The sequence below is a fragment of the Natator depressus genome, chromosome 3, assembly GCF_965152275.1.
Source record: "Natator depressus isolate rNatDep1 chromosome 3, rNatDep2.hap1, whole genome shotgun sequence".
NCBI lineage: Eukaryota > Metazoa > Chordata > Testudines > Cheloniidae > Natator > Natator depressus.
Window position 1 is genome coordinate 70538811 of NC_134236.1, and position 20210 is coordinate 70559020.

The 20210-nt window shown below is 42.4% G+C and overlaps 1 protein-coding gene across 1 annotated transcript in view; it reads right to left on the reverse strand.

Moving 5' to 3' along the window:
• Window positions 1–20210, reverse strand: part of BACH2 (BACH transcriptional regulator 2) — a 267192-nt gene that overhangs the window by 129108 nt on the left and 117874 nt on the right. The window contains exon 2 of the mRNA XM_074948120.1: window positions 16943–17066. The gene's annotated coding sequence lies outside the window, so the exon portion shown is untranslated. The remainder of the gene's footprint in view (window positions 1–16942; window positions 17067–20210) is intronic.

Sequence of the window (20210 nt, forward strand, 5' to 3'; positions counted from 1 at the left end):
GACTTATATAGCGGCATCATATTTTCTGTCTTATTATCTATCCCTTTCCTAGTGGTTCCTAACGTTCTGTGAGCTTTTCTGACTGCCGTTGCACCTTGGGCAGATGTTTTCAGAAAACTATCCACGATGATTCCAAGATCTTTTTCTTGAGTGGTAACAGCTAATTTAGACCCCATGATTTTGTATGTATAGTTGGGATTATGTTTTCCAATGTGCATTACTTTGCACTTATCAACACTGAATTCCACCTGCCATTCTGTGGCCCAGTCACCCAGTTTTGTCAGATCCCTTTGTAACTCTTCACAATCTGCTCTGGGCTTAAAATTCTTTTGTTCCATTTGTGATGCTTTCTAGGAAAGTGCCTTTGTCCCAAGCAAGCATGGGAACACCATGGTGCTCGTGCTGGGAGCTGGTGTAATGGCCTTTCTGTGGCTATCATTGATGGAGGAGGCACAGGCACTCTGCTCAAACTACATCATCTAGCATCCATGGAGTAGCACTTTCATACAAAGACATGTTCTTGGCTAACTTAGGAGAAATGAAGAAGACTACTGACAGGATAAGTGGGATAATTCAGGAAATGTGAATTCCTATACCGGGAATGTATTTGTAACAATTACATTTGGTGCAATGTCATACCTAGGTAATCATCTATACAACAAAAGAGGGACAATACTATGACTCATTTTCTAAATACAAGGTTCCAGCATAGCAAAGGACCCCTCCATTTTCCTATGCCAACCTGCACTTTAGAAATCCTCCTGTGGGAGAAACATTTGTGGTGAAGCCTGCATGTATTTTCCTAGGGGCAGTAGCAGAACTGAACCAAATCATCCTAATCTCTGATTCTAGTCAGCTTCTTTCCTTTTCTCCTGCCAGGACAGCTGCATGTAGGAACAGCAGAGGTACATGATCAATCAAGGAGAAAGAAAGAACCAGACTGGGAGGGGAGGGGAAGAAAGGGGGAAACCTATGGGGAAGAGACACCAACAGTGAGGAGAGGGGGAGGATACTGGGTGGTGCACCAGTGCCTACAGGCACCATATATTAACTCAGGACTAAATGCAGTCTTTGTCGCTCCTAAGGCCAGTAAGATCTAGGAGTATTAATGAGAGTGTACACTGAGCCTTTAAGAGGTTGCACGTTACATTCTCTATAGTAACATATCCTCAGATGGATGATGGAAGGAATCAGTATTGATGAGCTGTAGAGGGAGCCATTTCCAGCACTTCATAGTAAGGCTTTGAAGGATGAGAACAACATAATAAGAGCCTGTGAAAAGAAAAATGAGCATGAAACAAAAAAGGGGTGGCACTGAAATTAAGAGGGGAAAGGAAGGGACGGTGCATAGAAATAAGAGGAGAAGCAAAGGCAGGAACAAGGAGGGTGCTGGAGCAGGTAGAGAAAATACACAAAATTCAAAAGGAGTAGGTGTGGGGAAAGGAGAAGGCAGAGATGAAAAAAGCAAAGAAGAAAAAGAAAGGTGACTTGTTGGCTGGAAACTAATAAAATGCGTCCAAAAATTGTAGTTTCTCTTTTTGAAAAATGCTTGGATGGGAACACAAGGGTATTTCAATAGAAACATGTAATGAGTGTGTATGATGGGAAAACATCTTAATGCATGCTCTTATTCGAGCCCTTTAACATAGCAGGTAACTGGAGACTAAAGCTGGTTAATGAAAGAAAGCTATGACGAGACTATAAGATGGCTTCTCATATAAACTCTATTTAAAAAAATCATGTTTATAACCACACTTTTATTTAGACAAACTTAAAATCCAGTGGGTAGCTTCAATCTTCAAACTTTCATTTAGGGATTCCTAAAGGAGATCTTTCATATTTTACCTGAGGACATTACAATAGTTCACTTACTTTCAACTAAATTTGGAAGGAAACGGATGGAGACATTCCCATACTGCAGGTAGGAGACAGATCATGCTGGCCAGATCCGAAAATGGCCTGTGCATCTAATTAGTTCCCTGTATCAGTATGGACAACCAGGTTTAGCAAAACACAAAACAACAGGGCTTTTTGACCCTGACTTCCATAAAGTGTTTGAAGTTTATTGCCCCAAGATACAAAGTAAACTAAAAAGAAAGCAAGAGAAAAAAGGAACAGGGATTAAGGAGGAGGTACAATGATTTTGGAATTCAAGCAGGCATGCAACATAGACTTAGCAGCGGGCTTCAAGAAAGCATTGCCAACACTAACAAAACCTTTCCAGTCTAGCGCTGCATACCAGTGGGTGGTGTACAAACATATGTAAATGTTAACTTTGCTGTAGGATAGGTAGGCAAAATTTGAGGTGAGTAATTGTGTCTGTTGTGGTTCCTGTTTAGTTTATTTTGCAACAACTCCTAAATACCATGATAAAAAAAGTAAGGGCACTGGAGAACAAAACAAAATCATTCTTTATAAAGACGAGAACAGATAAAGGCAGTTAAAAATAATTAATGCTACCTTGTAATCTCCCTCTGCTTCTCCATATCAATGTAATTCAAACAAAAAACAAGAGTACAGTATTCTCTCTCCCCATCCCATTTCCTCCTACATGGAAAAGGAAAATGTGAAGATTTTAAAAAATATATACATACCAACTGTGCCACAGTGGTGAAGTCTTCTATTACTTTCAAGTTGCTCAGTAATTATCAATATGGATTAATCTTGTATCAAAATGCATTTTGAAACAGTTTAATTTTTTTCACTTCAAATTCTCAAGTAAAGAATCACACAACCTCACTACTGTTGGTGAAAGAGCCCTTTTCTTTGTATTTTAAATAATTGTTTATTATTGTGATAGCGCCTAAAGAGTGTCAGGCACCCCCCCGCCACACACACCAAAAAGCTGTTCCCTGACCCAAAAAGTTTACTTTGGCCACGTGGAAAAACCTGAGGGTTTCTCTCTCCCTTTTCAACTCTCAATCTCTTCTCAAATCTCATCTGAAAAACCTACCCATTAATTTTCTTCTCATTCTACTATTACTTATCATTGTAGCTGTGTTTTTTAATTACATGAAGGTGTTTAGGGTAGAATTTGTATGGTGGATGTTGTACAACGCAATATTGTGGTGTATTATTGTTCATGGAGCCAGTGGGCAGAACCCAAAAATACCACATCGCTAGGCACAAAAGTCTCTCTCTTTCTCTCTGCCAAATAGTATTTCAGACAGAAAATTCCATCACTTCTCCTTAAGTTCCGCAAGCCAAACACTTATTCAGTGCTCCCTTTGACTTTCAGATAAACAAAATCCTACTGTATCCGACGCTGGACATCTGTGTACATTAATGGAAAACTAATGAGTACTTAGGTAAAGAAGCCCTCCTTGATTATTGTACACATGGGTATAAAAGCAGGTGTAAATCTGCCAACAAATGTTTCTATGCAGAAACTGGCATAAGACAGCTTCCTATTTGGTAAATAGTAAGAGGAAGTTCTGAATAAATATTTGTTTCCCCATATTTATTTTTTCTACTCAGGTTTAGGTAAGACAAGAGGATGTTTTATGAGTAAGCTGATTTCAGAGTTTATCCAGATATCCCAGAGATACTCAGAGATGCACTATGGATTCTATTGCCATCATAAAGAAACCAGACAAACCAGTTCACTTCTCCTTTTATTTTACAATCACCTGAAGGACGTATTGTAATGGCAGAGTTAGTCATGTATTTTAAAGAATCCTTATTGAGGTTACAGGGACAAACCATCCCGATGTGTAGAAAGAATACTAAATATGGCAGGCTTAACAGTGAAATCCTTGCTGATCTTAAACACAAAAAGGAAACTTACAAGAAGTGGAAGATTGGACAAATGACCAGGGAGGAGTATAAAATTATTGCTCAGGCATGCAGGAGTGAAATCAGGAAGGCCAAATCACACTTGGAGCTGCAGCTGGCAAGAGATGTTAAGAATAACAAGAAGGGTTTCTTCAGGTGTGTTAGCAACAAGAAGTCAGTCAAGGAAAGTGTAGGCCTCTTACTGAATGAGGGAGGCAACCTAGTGACAGAGGATGTGGAAAAAGCTAATGTACTCAATGCTTTTTTTGCCTCTGTCTTCACGAACAAGGTCAGCTCCCAGACTACTGCACTGGGCAGCACAGCATGGGGAGGAGGTGACCAGCCCTCTGTGCAGAAAGAAGTGGTTCGGGACTACTTAGAAAAGATGGACAACAACAAGTCCATGGGGCTGGATGCGCTGCATCTAAGAGTGCTAAAGGAGTTGGCGGATGAGATTGCAGAGCCAATGGCCATTATCTCTGAGAACTAATGGTAATCGGGGGGAGGTCCCGGACGACTGGAAAAAGGCTAATGTAGTGCCCATCTTTAAAAAAGGGAAGGAGGAGGATCCGGGGAACTACAGGCCAGTCAGCCTCACCTCAGGCCCTGGAAAAATCATGGAGCAGGTCCTCAAGGAATCAATTCTGAAGCACTTAGAGGAGGGGAAAGTGAGCAGGAACAGTCAGCATGGATTCACCAAGGGCAAGTCATGCTTAACTAATCTAATTGCCTTCTATGACGAGATAACTGGCTCTGTGGATGAGGGGAAAGCAGGGGACGTGTTATTCCTTGACTTTAGCAAAGTTTTTCACACGGCCTCCTACAGTATTCTTGCCAGCAAGTTAAAGAAGTATGGGCTGGATGAATGGACTATAAGGTGGATAGAAAGCCGGCTAGATCGTCGGGCTCAATGGGTAGTGATCAATGGCTCCATGTCTAGTTGGCAGCTGGTATCAAGTGGAGTGCCCCAAGGATCGGCCCTGGGGCCGGTTTTGTTCAATATCTTCATAAATGATCTGGAGGATGGTGTGGATTGCACCCTCAGCAAGTTTGCAGATGACACTAAACTGGGAGGAGAGGTAGATACGCTGGAGGGCAGGGATAGGATACAGAGGGCCCTAAACAAATTAGAGGATTGGGCCAAAAGAAATCTGATGAGGTTCAACAAGGACAAGTGCAGAGTCCTGCACTTAGGACGGAAGAATCCCATGCACCGCTACAGACTAGGGACCAAATGGCTGGGCAGCAGTTCTGCAGAAAAAGACCTAGGGGTTACAGTGGACGAGAAGCTGGATATGAGTCAACAGTGTGTCCTTGTTGCCAGGAAGGCTAATAGCATTTTGGGCTGTATAAGTAGGGGCACTGCCAGCAGATCGAGGGACGTGATCGTTCCCCTCTATTCGACATTGGTGAGGTCTCATCGGGAGTACTGTGTCCAGTTTGGGGCCCCACACTACAAGAAGGATGTGGAAAAATTGGAAAACATCCAGCGGAGGGCAAGAAAAATGATTAGGGGACTGGAACACATGACATATGAGGAGAGGCTGAGGGAACTGGGATTGTTTAGTCTGCGGAAGAGAAGAATGAGGGCGAATTTGATACCTGCTTTCAACTACCTGAAAGGGGGTTCTAAACAGGATGGATCTAGACTGTTCTCAGTGGTAGCAGATGACAGAACGAGGAGTAATGGTCTCAAGTTGCAGTGGGGGAGGTTTAGGTTGGATATTAGGAAAATCTTTTTAACTAGGAGGGTGGTGAAGCACTGGAATGGGTTACGTAGGGAGGTGGTGGACTCTCCTTCCTTTGAGGTTTTTAAGGTCCGGCTTGACAAAGCCCTGGCTGGGGTGAACTACCAGCACTGACACTTTTGTCATTAGCTTTCTTCTGTTCTGCTCTATATTGAGTCTTAAAGCATGCTCATCACCTTGTATCTGAGCACCTTCCAATAGCACATTACACAGTGTGACCACACTTCTTTCACGTGTTGTTTGTTCTCTCATCCTCCCTCTGTCTTAGTTATGAGTCATTTGTCTGGCCTCTGTGAATCAGTGCTGCCAGTCTTCACAGGAGTGGGGTTTTGGAGCAGCCTGTATTACAGTGTGAACAACTGAGTGGGAAGCAGTGGAGAGTTAGAGGGAAAGTAGAGATCTTAGTCTAGTAAAGCTCAAAAAACTTGGTGCTAGATTAGTTGTCCATTGCTGTTTTAGTACCACACACTTACTGGAAGTAACCAGTTATTAAAGTCATTTAAGGCTTGTCTACATGGAGCAGCAACATGCACTATAAGGGTTTGATTTCTGAAGTGCACAGATGTGTTGTGCATTAATTGGTCCATGTAGACCCTGGTGGTGCGCACTAGTGTGCTTTAATGTGGTGCTGTTTGAGACAGTACTATGCTAAAGGGCACTTGAGAACCTTTAGAGCACACCAGCAGGATCTACACGGACCAATTAATGCACAACATATGAATTCACTCAGAAATCACATTCCTGTAAGGCACATTACCCCACTGTGTATACAAGCCCTGATCTGCACACTGAAAAAGTAATTTTCCTCTGTAAATCAGGAAGGGTACTATTTAACATGGGATAACTGATAGCCAAGACTCGACATATTTATCTAGGATTGGAGATCAATAAAGTTTCATCTTGCTGGAGAGCAAGAAGAATAGGAGAAGTATCTGGGGATGAGGACAGTTGTTTCCTGCTTTTTTCAGTAAGGAATTTACTGTATGTAATCTGATGCCTGCTAATTTTTGGCTAGATAGCCACGTCATGCGCATCATGCCTCCAAGTGGAAGAGTTACTGTTTTCTTTTAAATTTAACCATTTTACATGGAGGTAGAGACTGGTGACTGAAGCATGTTGCTTAATATTCTTAAGTCACCAATAGAATCATAGAATATCAGGGTTGGAAGGGACCTCAGGAGGTCATCTAGTCCAACCCTCTGCTCAAAGCAGGACCAATCCCCAACTAAATTCAAGAGGTGGGGAATCCCTAAGATAGCTACAAACTGAATTTATTGAATAGAAACATGTCTTTTCTCTTATTTGAGAATTCTCTTTCTTCAAACTTGGAGGTTTGGAGAAAACAAATGGATTAGATCCAGGTGCCTGCTCCAAACCTCCACCTCTCCCTCCCTGGGTCTCATGCTGAATCTTTATTAGTGTAAATCAGGAGTTGCCCAATTGAAGTCAATGGAATTGCACCAGTGTCAAAGTTCAGAATTAGGTTCGCTGGATCATTCTGATTAAAGAGAAATGGACAAGGTTTCCCTTTCCTTCTCCTTCAGTGGGATATAAGCATTTGCGGAAGTGCTCTACTGAATTGGGGCCCAACTGAGTAATAAAGCAAAAAAGTAACATGGTGCTAGGAACAAAGTGTGGAGCAATTATAGAGGAGTGCTGGACTATTAGGTGGGGCAGAGCTTTGGGAGGCTGAAGGAAAAGACAGGGAAGTGACTTGATGAGAAAAATGTCCATGCATCATAGTAACACAGCAAGGCAGGAAGAGCCAGACTGAATGCAGTTCAGAGACAGGGGATAAATACGAGGAAGGAGGAGCTGGAAGTGGCAAGAGACAAGGGATGAGTCCCAGGCTACCATGCCTGCAGGCTACAGAGCATGATGTGTGTGGAAAGGAGAGATCTCTGAAGAAAAGGGAAGTGATAGTCATAGTCAACAGGAGGCAGCTGGAGGTCAGTGAGGATGAGAATATAGAGATGTAAAAACCATAAATGGTAGACAGCTTAATAGAGGCAGAGGAGGAGCTCATGAGGGAGCAGAATGAGGGATGGAGGAGTAGCAGGAGATAGGAATTTAAAAAAGACTGGTAGTAGGAAAGTAAGGAGGTGTGGCAGAGATGGGAGGGCAGTGTGGGTCTGTGCCAGGAACCAGGATTAGGACGACGGATATCATCAGCAGCTAAAAGGAAGTTTCAGAAGAGCAGGTGAGTAGAAGATTTGTGAAAGTGAAGGAGGAGAGCAGTAGAAATGTGGGAGAACAGGAAGAAATAAATATAGTTAATAAGAGCAGTGACTGGGTGATGGATGGGAAAGATGTAGACACGGAGACTGGAAAAGTACAGAAGGAGAAGAGGAGATGGGAAAAAAAGGATAAAGGAGCATGTAAGAAGGGAAAGAGCTGCTGTGCTGTAATCAGAGGTCAAACAAAAATGTCCCTCCAAGCTGAGCATGAGCCTGCCTGCAACTCTGGGCCCCGATTGTAAAGTAGCCTTCCTAGTATTTTGGAGAATGAAGCACTCTAAACATTCTGTACTCTCTTCTAAAAGAAAAAGTACTCAAGCACTTGGGGGAGAACTGTCACTAACAGGTAAAATTGCATATCAAAGGCACTTTACATATAATTTCTGACTCCTTAATCAGAATTAGCATGAGAACTGTGTTACATTCATATCAAAATCTCCAAAATGAGTATTTGCTTAGCAGAGGCTGAAAAGGGGAACAGAGAGGTTGAAAGGCCAGCTGTCCCACTTAATTTTTATTCAAGATAAGTTTTAAGCTCTTATGACTGCTACTAAAAGGACACTACTGCAAATGTGTGGCCTGCCAGAAGGTCTTGAAGATGATGACCTGGCATCCTTTTTTGTTTCCTTCCTGAATTACTGGAGTTCATCTTTGAGAGATCATTCAATTTCAAAGCTGTCTTCACCTCTGCCAGACTTACTACTGTCTTAATACACAGAGATATCCATGTGCAATCCAAATACTGTGAATGGCTACATTTTTGGCATGTGTGCACATGCAAGTATGTGAGTATCCAATGGATACAGATGACTCAAAACTATGGAGAGAAGGTAATGGTGGAAGCAAAGCAGGGCAATGGGAAGAAGAGGGCTGAGAGCAGCTGACGCTTAAAATGGCCGTCGCTACATGGTAGCATCTAGTTCTTTTTAAAAAAAGAATTTGTGGTACTAGAAATCTGGTCAAATGGTGGGAATTTATGTACAAGTTATTTGGAGAATCACCTCCTCCACCCCTAAAATATTGCAATTCAGGAGGAAGGGGTTACTTACCTTGTATAGTAACTGGAGTTCTTCGAGATGTGTCCCACTATGGGTGCTCCATATCAGGATGTGCATGCATCTGTACACTCTTGTTCAAAGATATTTATCCATGGTCTACGCCCTAGACACCCTCATGCTCTGGTATGAGGTATATGGGGGGGCAGACTACTGCCACTCCAGTTCCTTCTCACCCACGAAAGTCCAGTGAGAGACTGAGGCAGGGGAGAAGGAGAGCGGGCAATGGAGCATGCATACAGATACACATCTTGAAGGACTCCAGTTATTGTACAAGGTAAGTAACCTCTACTTCTTTGAGTAGTGTCCTTTACCATGTCAGGAGATTCCCGAGCAGTACCTCCACTACAGAGGAAGGTGTTGAAGTGGCGGATTCAGTATAATTTGTAGAACAGCATCACCAAAGCCACATCATCTCTGGAAACAGTCAAGAGAGCATAATGCTGGGAAAATGTGTGCAACAAAGACCAGGTGGCTGCCCTGCAGATATCTGAAACAAGTATATTTTTCATGAAGGCAACAGAGGTAGACTGAGCCCTGATGGAGTGAACAATTACTATCAGAGGGGGATGAACCCCTGAGACTTTGTAACAGGACAAGATGCATCCTGCAACCCATTTAGACAGTCTTTGGGAGGAAATCGGATGCCCTTTCATTTGTCCTACAATTGAGATGAAGAGTGTAGGGAAAGTCCTAAAGGGCCGAGTCCAGTTGAGGTAACAGGCAAAGGATCTTTTAACATCTAGTGCATGGAGGCTTGTTTCTTCCTTTGAAGAATGAAGCTTGGGATAAAACACTCCCACCAGAGAGCCAACTAGGAGCCACGCTTTGAGGTGAAGCACAGAGATTGGGGTGGGTGATGGATCTTGACTCCTGGATGAGGAGATTTGCTATCAGGGGAAGACACAGGACTGATTACAGGGGCATACGAACTACAGCTCTGCAAATGACACTTGGCTTGGGCATGCTGGTGCTATGATGGCTATGAATATCTCTTGTTTCAATTTGTTCAGGACCTTGAGCAGGAGAAGCATGAGGGGAATAAGTATATAACAATATACAAGGCTAAAGAATGATCAGGGTGTCTTTCATTGATTTGTGGCCGCTCCTTTCCCTCGAGCAGAATCATCTGCACTTCAGACTGGATGGAGTTGCAAAGACATCTATCTCTAGATGAACCCAAGACAGACATTTCTTTCTGAATACCTCGTTATTCAGCTTCCACTTTTGGTCAGTGCAGAAGTGCCTGCTAAGGGAGTCCACCACTACGTTCTGTCATCCTGTTAGATAAGCCACTGAGATCTCTATGCAGCATGATATGCCCCAATTCCATAGTTTTACAGATTTGGTGCAACAGGACTAGGATCTTGCTCTTCCTTGTCAACTGATATAATACATTGCTGCTCCGTTATCCAGCACTACTCTGATTGGGTGGCCCCTGGTATGGGGTAGGAAGTGCTGGCAAGTGTAGTGAACTGCTTTGAGCTCTAGCATGTTGATATAGAGGATCACCTCCTCAGGTGCCCATTTGCCCTGAGCTGTGAGGTTCTGGGAATGAGAGACCCAGTTTGTCAGGGAAGTATTGATGGTGATGATGATCCTCATAAGAAGAGGCTAAAGGAATGGAACTCCCACGCACGTTTTTTTGCATTTCTCCACCAATCTAAAGAATCAAGGACTTTCTGAAGTATGGACAGCTGTTTGGATAGACTGTGCTTGCTGGGGATGTAGACCGTTCTCAGCCAGGCTTGACATCAAGTGCGTAGTCTTGCTAAGGGTGTCACAACTGTACAGGCTCCCATATGGCCCAGAAGTTGTATGCAAGCCCTTGCTGCATTTCATGGGCTTTGCTGTATTGTTGAAACAAAGTTAGACATTGTGGCAAAACTGTCCTTAGACAAGTACACCTTGGTAACAGAAGAGTGATCCTGATGAAGCCTGTGTGTTGAGTGGGCATGAGAGTAGAACATTGAAGCGAGGCCTAGTGAGTGGAACAGAGTAGGGCTTTGCTGGTTGCCGTCTGTGCCTTGAGAAACGAGCAACCTTTCAAGAGCCAATTGTCCAGGTAGGGAAAGGCAATTATCCCCATCTAGCGAAGACTGGCTGGGGTGGCTGACAGGACCTTGGTAAAGACCCTTCGGGCAGCGGAGAGGTCAAAAGGTAGGACATGAGACTGGTAGTGCTCCCTGCCTACCACGAAACTTATGAATTGTTTGCGTGAGGGATGTATGGTAATATAAAAATAAAAGAGTCCTGAAGCTTGATGGAGACAAACCAATCTCCTGGATCCAGAGAAGGAATTATCATTGCTAGGATTACCATTCTGAGCCACTGAGCACAGACAAGCGTGTTTAAGTCTTGAGGTCCAGAATTGGTCTTCTTCCTCCATTTTTCTTCAGGACTGGGAAGTACCAAGAACGGAACCCTTTGCCAATGAAGATCGGTGGAACAGGTTTGATTTCCCCTAGGGTTAGGAGGGATTGTGCCTACTGCTTCAGGAGCTCCTTGTGAGAAAGATTCCTGAAGAGGAACAGAGACAGGGGATGAGCAGGTGTTAAGGAGCTGAACTGGATGGAATAGCCTGTGGAAATCACCTCCAGGATCCATCTATCTGAGACGATGAGCTCCCAAAAGGTAGAAAATGGGAAAGACGATCCCCATAAGGGTGGAGAGGGGAAGGGTGAAATGTAGGATCTGGAGCAGGAAATAGTTCCTGACCCATGACCAATGGGTCAAGAGAGATGTTGAGAATCTCACTGACTGCGAAGTTGCTGTCGAAGACGGCCCTTTCTTAGTGAATCTGGGTTTTTTCCTGGGTGGTTCAGCTGGTCTTGTGGACTGAAAGTCTGCAATCTGCTGTGTCTTCTTTTTCTCACAGGTGTATAGATCCCCAGAGATTATGTCACCTGGGCGTCTGAGAGAATGGAAGAACCCATCCATGGCGTTGTTAAACTCGGGACCCTCAAAAGGAAGGTCCTCAACAGCATTTTGTACTGCCTGTGGGAGATCAGAGAGCCAGGAAGCTTGGTGAACGATTACTGTCATAGCCATGGAACGTGCAGCTGTGTCAGTTGCATCAAGCGAGGCCTAGAGAGACGCACTGGCAACTGTCTGGCCTTCTGTAATGAGTGCCTGAAATTGTTCCCTCTGATCCCTAGGGAAGTGTTCAGTAAAAGACAAGAACTTAGAATGGTTTGTGAAATCATATTTTGCCATCGGAGCTTGGTCACTGGCTTCTCTAAACTGCAAAGAGGCCGAGGAGTAGTTCATACAGCCCAGAAGGTCCAGTCATTTTAGCTCTTTGTCCGACAGTGTTGAATATAACTAATGTTGCCTGTTTTATTCATTAATGGCCTTGACCACCAGAGAACTTGGTGTAGGGTGGGAGAAAAAATACTCGGAGCCTCTGGGTAGAATAAAATATTTTTGTCGCTTTGTTTACATGTAGGCAGGATAGTAGTTGGAGTTTGCTATGCTGCACATGCTGGAGCCAGCAGAACATCAATGGGCAAGACGATCTTGCTCCGAGGAGACATATGAAGGATGTCCACTAGGGAACGCTGGGGTTTCTTTATTTCCTCCAGTTGAATCTGTAAAGTGTCTGCTACACGTTACATAAGGTCTTGGAAGACTTTAAAATCATCGGGGTAAGATAGTTGGGGAAGCCTGACAACTTCATCTGGGGAGCAGGATTTGTGGAAAGGTGGGGTTTCATCTTCTTCAGGGGGTTCTTGCTCTTCTGTAGGATCCTGCTGTGCAGTAGGACCCAAAAGCTGGTTGGCTGGTGAAGTGGTTCTGGAAGATGAGTCAGTACTGGCTGAAAATCTCTCTCGCTACCTACAAAGAGCCTGGGTGGAGAGTGTGTTGATACCAGAGGATGAGTCACCACTGAAAATGATAGGGACCGAGGGCAAGTAGGCTCCGGAAAGTGAGTTAGTACTGGTGGAGAGTGTCTCTCGGTAACTGTCAGTAGCCATGATCCAGGCTCTTCCAGTGTTAGGTCTTTTTGGAATAGGAGCCTGGAAAACACTGAGAATTCTGGACAGAATCCTCAGGAGTCAATATGTTGGATGTAATTGGGGACAGTATTGAAGTACTATCATTGTGTGATGATGATTTTTGACTCGGCTCTGGAGTACTTATGTTTCAAAGGCACAGAATTCTGGTGCCGATGCCGGTGCTATTTTAAGTGACTTCTCAGTACGTGGCTTCTTAGCTTGTACTGTGGTGTCCATACCAGAAGGAATGAAACCCTCAGCAGTACCCATATTGAGATGCAAGGTCTCCTAAGCTCGACACCAGGGGGGTGACTTTCCCCTTCTCTTGTCCCATTCTGGAGAACAGAATCTTTTCTTTTATGGTCTGAATGGTACGATAGGACCCCTCAGGATCTTTGCTTACAACCAAAGCAAACGTTGTTGGCAGATCCAATGCATAGGGGTTGACTTGAATCCTGCGGGTCTCAGAGAGTGCTCCATCAAGAGGAGTTTAAGCCCATTCTCAAACTTCTTAGATCTGCTCTTAAATCCTGAACAGATCTTACATTTGGAGGGGATGGGAGTCCCCAGGCAACCGAGGCAGCTTGAATGTCCATTGCTTCAAGGAAAAGACGGATGGCAGATCTGGCAGGTTTTGAAGCCCAAGGTCTTAAGCATAACCTGTACTCAAAGCTGGGGACTGAGGCCCAAGAAAAACAAACAAAGGCCCAGATCGGGAAGAGAAAGAAGAGAAGGGGGAGCACCCCTTCCCCACACAAGCTGTGCTAAACAACGGACAAAATCAGTAAAATAATTATAATAAAGGAAAATACTAAAGAATAAGGAAAAAACCCAAGAAATGTAATATTAATCAAAATGTAACCTTTGCTATTTATTTTCTTCTGCTTACATTAGCCTCTGATCAGCCTCTTTTGCCGTCAGTTTCACATTTACTTTTATCAGCATCTCTCCCTTCTTGTACAGCCATAACTCCATTTAAATATTTTAGGGACATTTAAAAGTAAAAGTTACATTTGCAGTTTCACAGACCTACAGTAAAAATTAATTATAAAGGTAGAAACATTCATAAGGCAATAAATGGAAGAAGAATGGATAAATGGAGAAAAACAGAACTATAAACTGCACATAGAGGCCTCAATTAAGCAAGTGCAAGTGGTTTATTTAACTTTATGCATGTGCTTGAGTCTCCATTGACTTCAGTGGGACCTAGGAGGTGCTTAACTTCTGTTCTGAACAGCAATCCTTTTCTGAGTCAGGCCCAGAGTCTTGAATTTTTAAACAGACTTCCAAGCTGCAGTCCATGTAAGTAGGGCTAGGATTTCTATGTATGTGCAACAAGCTGGAGAAAGTACAGGGATTAGACCAAGGAGACAGAACACCTAGAATGTATTCTCCTGACTCTATGACTTTAGGCAAGTCACTTAACCTCCCTGTGCCTCAGTTTATCAAACTTCCCAGTGGGTAAGAACACTTACTCATCTCTCTTTATAATGGTGTTCTGTGGTTTAATTGACATCTGAACATGTTTTGAGAGCCTCTGGTGAAAGGCACTATTATTATAAATGTGCACAGTGCTATGTTAACAAGTCACAGTTCATAACGAAAAGATTGCTCACGATGAGCTGACAATACTCAAAGAAACAATTCCCACAGAATGAATCCCTCTGCTCTTGCTTTTGGGAGGAAAGAAAATAGGTCATTGTGGCCTGCATGCAACATGCAACTCTGTAAGAAAGTTCTAAACAGTTGAGGAAAAAATGCTATAATACCACAAACTTGCACAAATTCCATGTACTACATAACTGCTTATTGGGCTACAGCTAAAATATCCACAACGTATAAAGATGCATCAGGAAAACACGTGCTTTTCTGCTACCACAGCCTTTCACTAGCTTGCGTGTGTAGAGCCATCAAATAACAAAATAACATGAAACTTAAAATGTATAAAGCAACTGAACAGCTGCAAAAATAACCTTCTAAAATATTTAATATTTAGTACCATGCTGCAGCTGAAAAAACAATTGCTTATAGAAAACACTCAACATTACTCAATAATTGGAAAAAGCTACTTGTGAAATAATTAACATTTACTTAGCTGCTTAAAAATATTGGAGGTCTGTAACATTTCAGACCACTCAGAGGCTGGACAAGCAACCTTTTCATATTCTTGAATGGACATATAGTCCAACTCAAAGACATGAGATCTAAGGCTGTATTGGAATTGAGAATCAAGGTCTTTGGAAAGCTGAGATTTACAGAATCATTATAATTGCTACAGCAGTACTTCCTCTGGGATACCTAGTCTGAATCTGGTTTAGGATTGAGCCGTGACTACTTCAGGGTGAGTTATATACACAACTGGATCAAAAATACAATCCAGCTTTTTACTATGAATGCCAATAAGCCTGAACTACAGGAATAAAATAAAAAATAGCATTAAACCAACTTCTATTTAAAATCGATCATAATAGCTATTTAGTATTTGTCTTGCAGTAAAACCCACAGGGCCATTTAGGATCAAGGCATCCTTTTGCTAAGTGCTTTAGCAACACACAGGACAAGACAGAAGAGCTTACACTTCAAACAGACAAGAAAAATTATAAGCAAATGTCAAAGGTACATATCTTGATAGGTTTTTATTTTAAATATAATTTTCCACAAACAATTTCCCCACTCTATTCCGCTGTCAAGGTGCCTCAGCCACCATATTCCACCATCACACCAATGAATGGGTCCTTCTTCTACCTTGCCTCCACACAGATATAGAATCAGGCTTGGCATGGCTTTGCCAAAGTGCTCTATAGATGTACAGCGCCAATGAAATGGCTGCCTGAGGGACAGCTGGCAGACACAGCCCAATGCAGAACTGGAGAGAGGGGAAATTCTAGTCAAGCTCATCAGGACAAGCTCTATTCTTACATGAAGTGCCCAGTGTCTACACAGAGCAGAAGGGATTTTTTTTAAAAGACCTACTCCAGAAAAAATAGACTGAATTGATCCAATGTATTTACCTCAGGAGGATGAAGGACCCAGTGAACTGTTCTGGGATTCAAAACTTTTGATGTAAGACTCTACCTTGTAAGGGCTGAGTGCTCCAGCCCAATCCAGCAAAGCACTTAAAAAACATGCTTAACTTCAAATGTGAGAGTCACACTTGGTAGGATTGAGTCTTAGGACACTTTACCCCCGCGCCCTTCAGCTGAGATGAGACAATTGTTGTTACAAGACCATTTTGAGAAACTTACAGTCTAAGAAGTAGTAGAAGTGTTATGCATATTTGTCGTATGCACAATAATCACAAAATGGAGGACAATGTAAATAGGAAAGGAGAAAGTATTTTTTTAATTGAAGTCATAGCCACATCAAAATTGGTTCTACTTTGGCAAGTGACTTTAAAAATGGCACTGGGAAGTGGTTTCATTTTTTTTGTGTGCCTTAATGATTTCCAGAGCAATTTTGCTGAGTTTATAAAACAAAATATGCTTGTAACTGCCACACCCATATACTCAGCCTGAAACCTGAAAGGGGAACTATGTTCTTTTTGGTTCATGCATCATCAGCATCAGTAATGGAGAACCCTCGTTTATAACTGGGTGAAATACTCTGGCCTCTAATATACAGGAGGTCAGACTAGATGATCTAATGGTCCCTTCTGGACTTAAAAATCTACCAGTGAAGAAACTGTATGGAAAAGCAAATCACCATCTACACCTGTGGAGCACGTCTGTATTAGGGGTTTGCAGTGAAGAATACTGTAATATACTGGTGCAAAAACAAATACAAAAAGATCAACCCATTGAGGACAACAACATCGTCATTTATCTGACAAACACACTGAGGTGAAAACGTGAACTGCAAGGGGCTAAGAGATCCACATGGATTTTTTTAAATTTCTTTTTAGATTTAAGTGTAGGCACCTGTTTCTAGAACAGTGTTTTGTCACTGTATCCAGGAGCTTCAAAATTAGCCAGCAACGTTCTGGAAATGCTTCCAAGGGATGAGTCTTAGGTAAGTGCCCTAGATGCAGTTTTTTAATATTCATTGCTACAGTTAAATAGACAGCATATTAAATTATAAGGAGAGATTCCAAAAAACAAACCTCTTTACACTACTTGTGCAAAACTACTTACCTAACATACAGTCCCTGGCAACTCTTTTCAGGCAAGCAGATTGCTGCTTTAGGCAGTTTACTATCTCCAGCTGGATGTTGTGTGGCTCAACTCTTTTGCCGTTAAGAAACACCTATAGTTATACCTAGAAACAGAAACAAAACCAAAATCTTTTGTGAGAAATATTCAAATTTAGTTGTCTTTTTGTTCACCACATTGGGCCAAAAGCAGCTTGATGGGGAAATTTATAAAATTCTCAAGCCTCCTTTTACAACAAACAACTACAAATCTAACTACACCCAGGAACAAAGAATAAAGGATTTTATGCATCAAAGAAGCCAGCAAGCTACCAAGCCTCACATCTGCTGTTGTAAAGAACATAAATGCTTACAGAGAAAGTGCGGGAGGGTTGCTTAGAATTGGAGACAGTTGAAATTCTTTGAATTTCAAAAACAGATGAATTTTTTGTGAAAAATATTTGCGATTTTCTAACCATTTCATGTAGACCAAGTTGAAATTTTTTCCAACATTAAGAATTTAAATAAAAATGATGTTGAAAATTAGCAAGACGTTTTTACTGTTTTTCAGCCAGCTTAGCCTAGAATGTTCTGAAATAATAGTGAGATGAAATGCAAACTTCATTACAGTCAATAGCAAAACTCCTACTGACTTCAGTGGGGCCAGGATTTCATTACTTGTGTTTAGATTAAAATATACTAAACAAAGAGAAAAAGATTCCCACAGTATTCTTGCCAGCAAGTTAAAGTAGTATGGGCCGGATGAATGGACTATAAGGTGGATAGAAAGCCGGTTAGATCGTCGGGCTCAACGGGTAGTTATCAATGCCTCCATGTCTAGTTGGCAGCTGGTATCAAGTGGAGTGCCCCAAGGATCGGTCCTCAGGCCGGTTTTGTTCAATAACTTCATTAATGATCTGGAGGATGGCGTGGATTGCACCCTCAGCGAGTTTGCAGAGAATACTAAACTGGGAGGACAGGTAGATATGCTGGAGGGTAGGGATAGGATACAGAGGGAGCTAGACAAATTAGAGGACTGGGCCAAAAGAAATCCGATGAGGTTCAACAAGGACAAGTGCAGAGTCCTGCACTTAGGACGGAAGAATCCCATGCACCGCTACAGACTAGGGACTGAATGGCTAGGCAGCACTTCTGCAGAAAAGGACCTAGGGGTTACAGTGGACAAGAAGCTGGATATGAGTCAGTGTGCCCTGTTGTCAAGAAGGCTAACGGCATTTTGGGCTGTATAAGTAGGGGCACTGCCAGCAGATCGAGGGACGTGATCGTTCCCCTCTATTCGACATTGGCGAGGCCTCATCGGGAGTACTGTGTCCAGTTTGGGGCCCCACACTACAAGAAGGATGTGGAAAAACTGCAAAACATCCAGCGGAGGGCAACAAAAATGATTAGGGGACTGGAACACATGACATGAGGAGAGGCTGAGGGAACTGGGATTGTTTAGTCTGCAGAATGGAAGAATGAGGGCGAATTTGATAGCTGTTTTCAACTACCTGAAAGGGGGTTCCAAACAGGATGGATCTAAACTGTTCTCAGTGGTAGCAGATGACAGAACGAGGAGTAATGGTCTCAAGTTGCAGTGGGGGAAGTTTAGATTGGATAGTAGGAAAAACTTTTTCACTAGGAGGGTGGTGAAACACTGGAATGCGTTACCTAGGGAGGTGGTGGAATCTCCTTCCTTTGAAGTTTTTAAGGTCAATCTTGACAAAGCCCTGGCTGGGATGATTTAGTTGGGGATTGGTCCTGCTTTGAGCAAGGGGTTGGACTAGATAACCTCCTGAGATCCCTTCCAACCCTGATATTCTATGATTCTATGAAAAAAGAGGTACCATTGTTGATAAAAGGCAGAAAGTTGGGGTTTTTTTTACAGCTATGTTCTTTGTTAGGCGTGTTAGCAATTCAGCGATTAGGCAAATTAATGCAAATATGTATACTCGCCATGTTGGGAGGTTACTGTTGCTTGGTTTATTTAAATCTGTCAGTTTATGTCTGAATAATCGCTTTCGGTCTTATTTGTGAAATTAATGTGAATTCTTACAAAAGGGACTTGCTATGGAATTACCAATCAAACTGACATTTACAAAAACAAATCTACTTTCAAACTGAGAAGCCAAAAAAATAGAAAATTAAAAAACCCATGGCCATCTCTCAGTCATGACATTCTTCCTGTAATTTTGGAAAAGCAGGTACTGACCAAATTTCTGGTAGTTACAGTGATTAATAACATGAAGTGACACAGTATTCATTCATGAGGTGCATCACAGTCCTTGAAGCTGTTTCCGTAGAAACTCAAGAATTCAAGTGATACCGAGATGCTTCATGACTCAGCAGAAAAATGCTAAAAGTGGGTGCTAATCTGTTGCAGGCAGCAAATGATGATTTTATCAGGCATTTCAAACAGAAAATCCTGAACAAGATTCAGCAGATGTGAACCTATACTGAACTTCTACTCACACCAAGATTTAAAAGAGGCTTTGCTACATTGATACAGCAATAGTTTGCTCAAATGCATCTGAGACTTTTAATTCTATATACAGGATAAAATGTTTGCCTAACACTGGGACTTTTGCTGCTGTGTAAGATGTGGTCCCCCCTAGGGAATCCCTGGCTCCTCAGCTCCCATTTCAGCTACTGAGCCATGCACAGCATGCTTGTCCTTCTTTCTTTCTGCAGCATGGCCTATATCTAGCACTATATTCTGTGCAGTTCCTCCTTCCTGATGGCCAAGAAGTGAAACTGTTCCTTGCTCAGACTTAATGTGGCTAGTCAAGTCCAGGCCAGGCAGGCATCCTCTTGTTCCCTGACCTTCTTGGACTGTAGTGAAGCCCCTTATTCCATCTGCAACATATCACCTCCTATTGCTGAATTGTTACTGCCAATACTACTGCCATAATGAGCCCAGGAAAGAGGAGACAATACCACACAGTCCATATTAGCTTTTCACCCATCCATTTTGTCTGTGGCTGCAACTCCTTAAATGCTTTAAGTCCTTTTTAAAAATAAATGACTGGATCCCCATGCACATGCAGATACTGGTCTAAGGGCATATGACTTCAGATGAATTTTTGGAAGTTTTAACCCTATGTAAGAGTTCTAAAAAAGGGGGCTTAGTGACCACCTTTAGTTACCATACTCATTTAAAAAGAGGGAAGGTGATGTCCTAGTTCAAAACGTATTTTCTAACTTTTGCAGCTGAATCTGATGATCTAGGAACTTTTATTAAGATTCCTTACTCCTTTAGCTGAATCAGACAC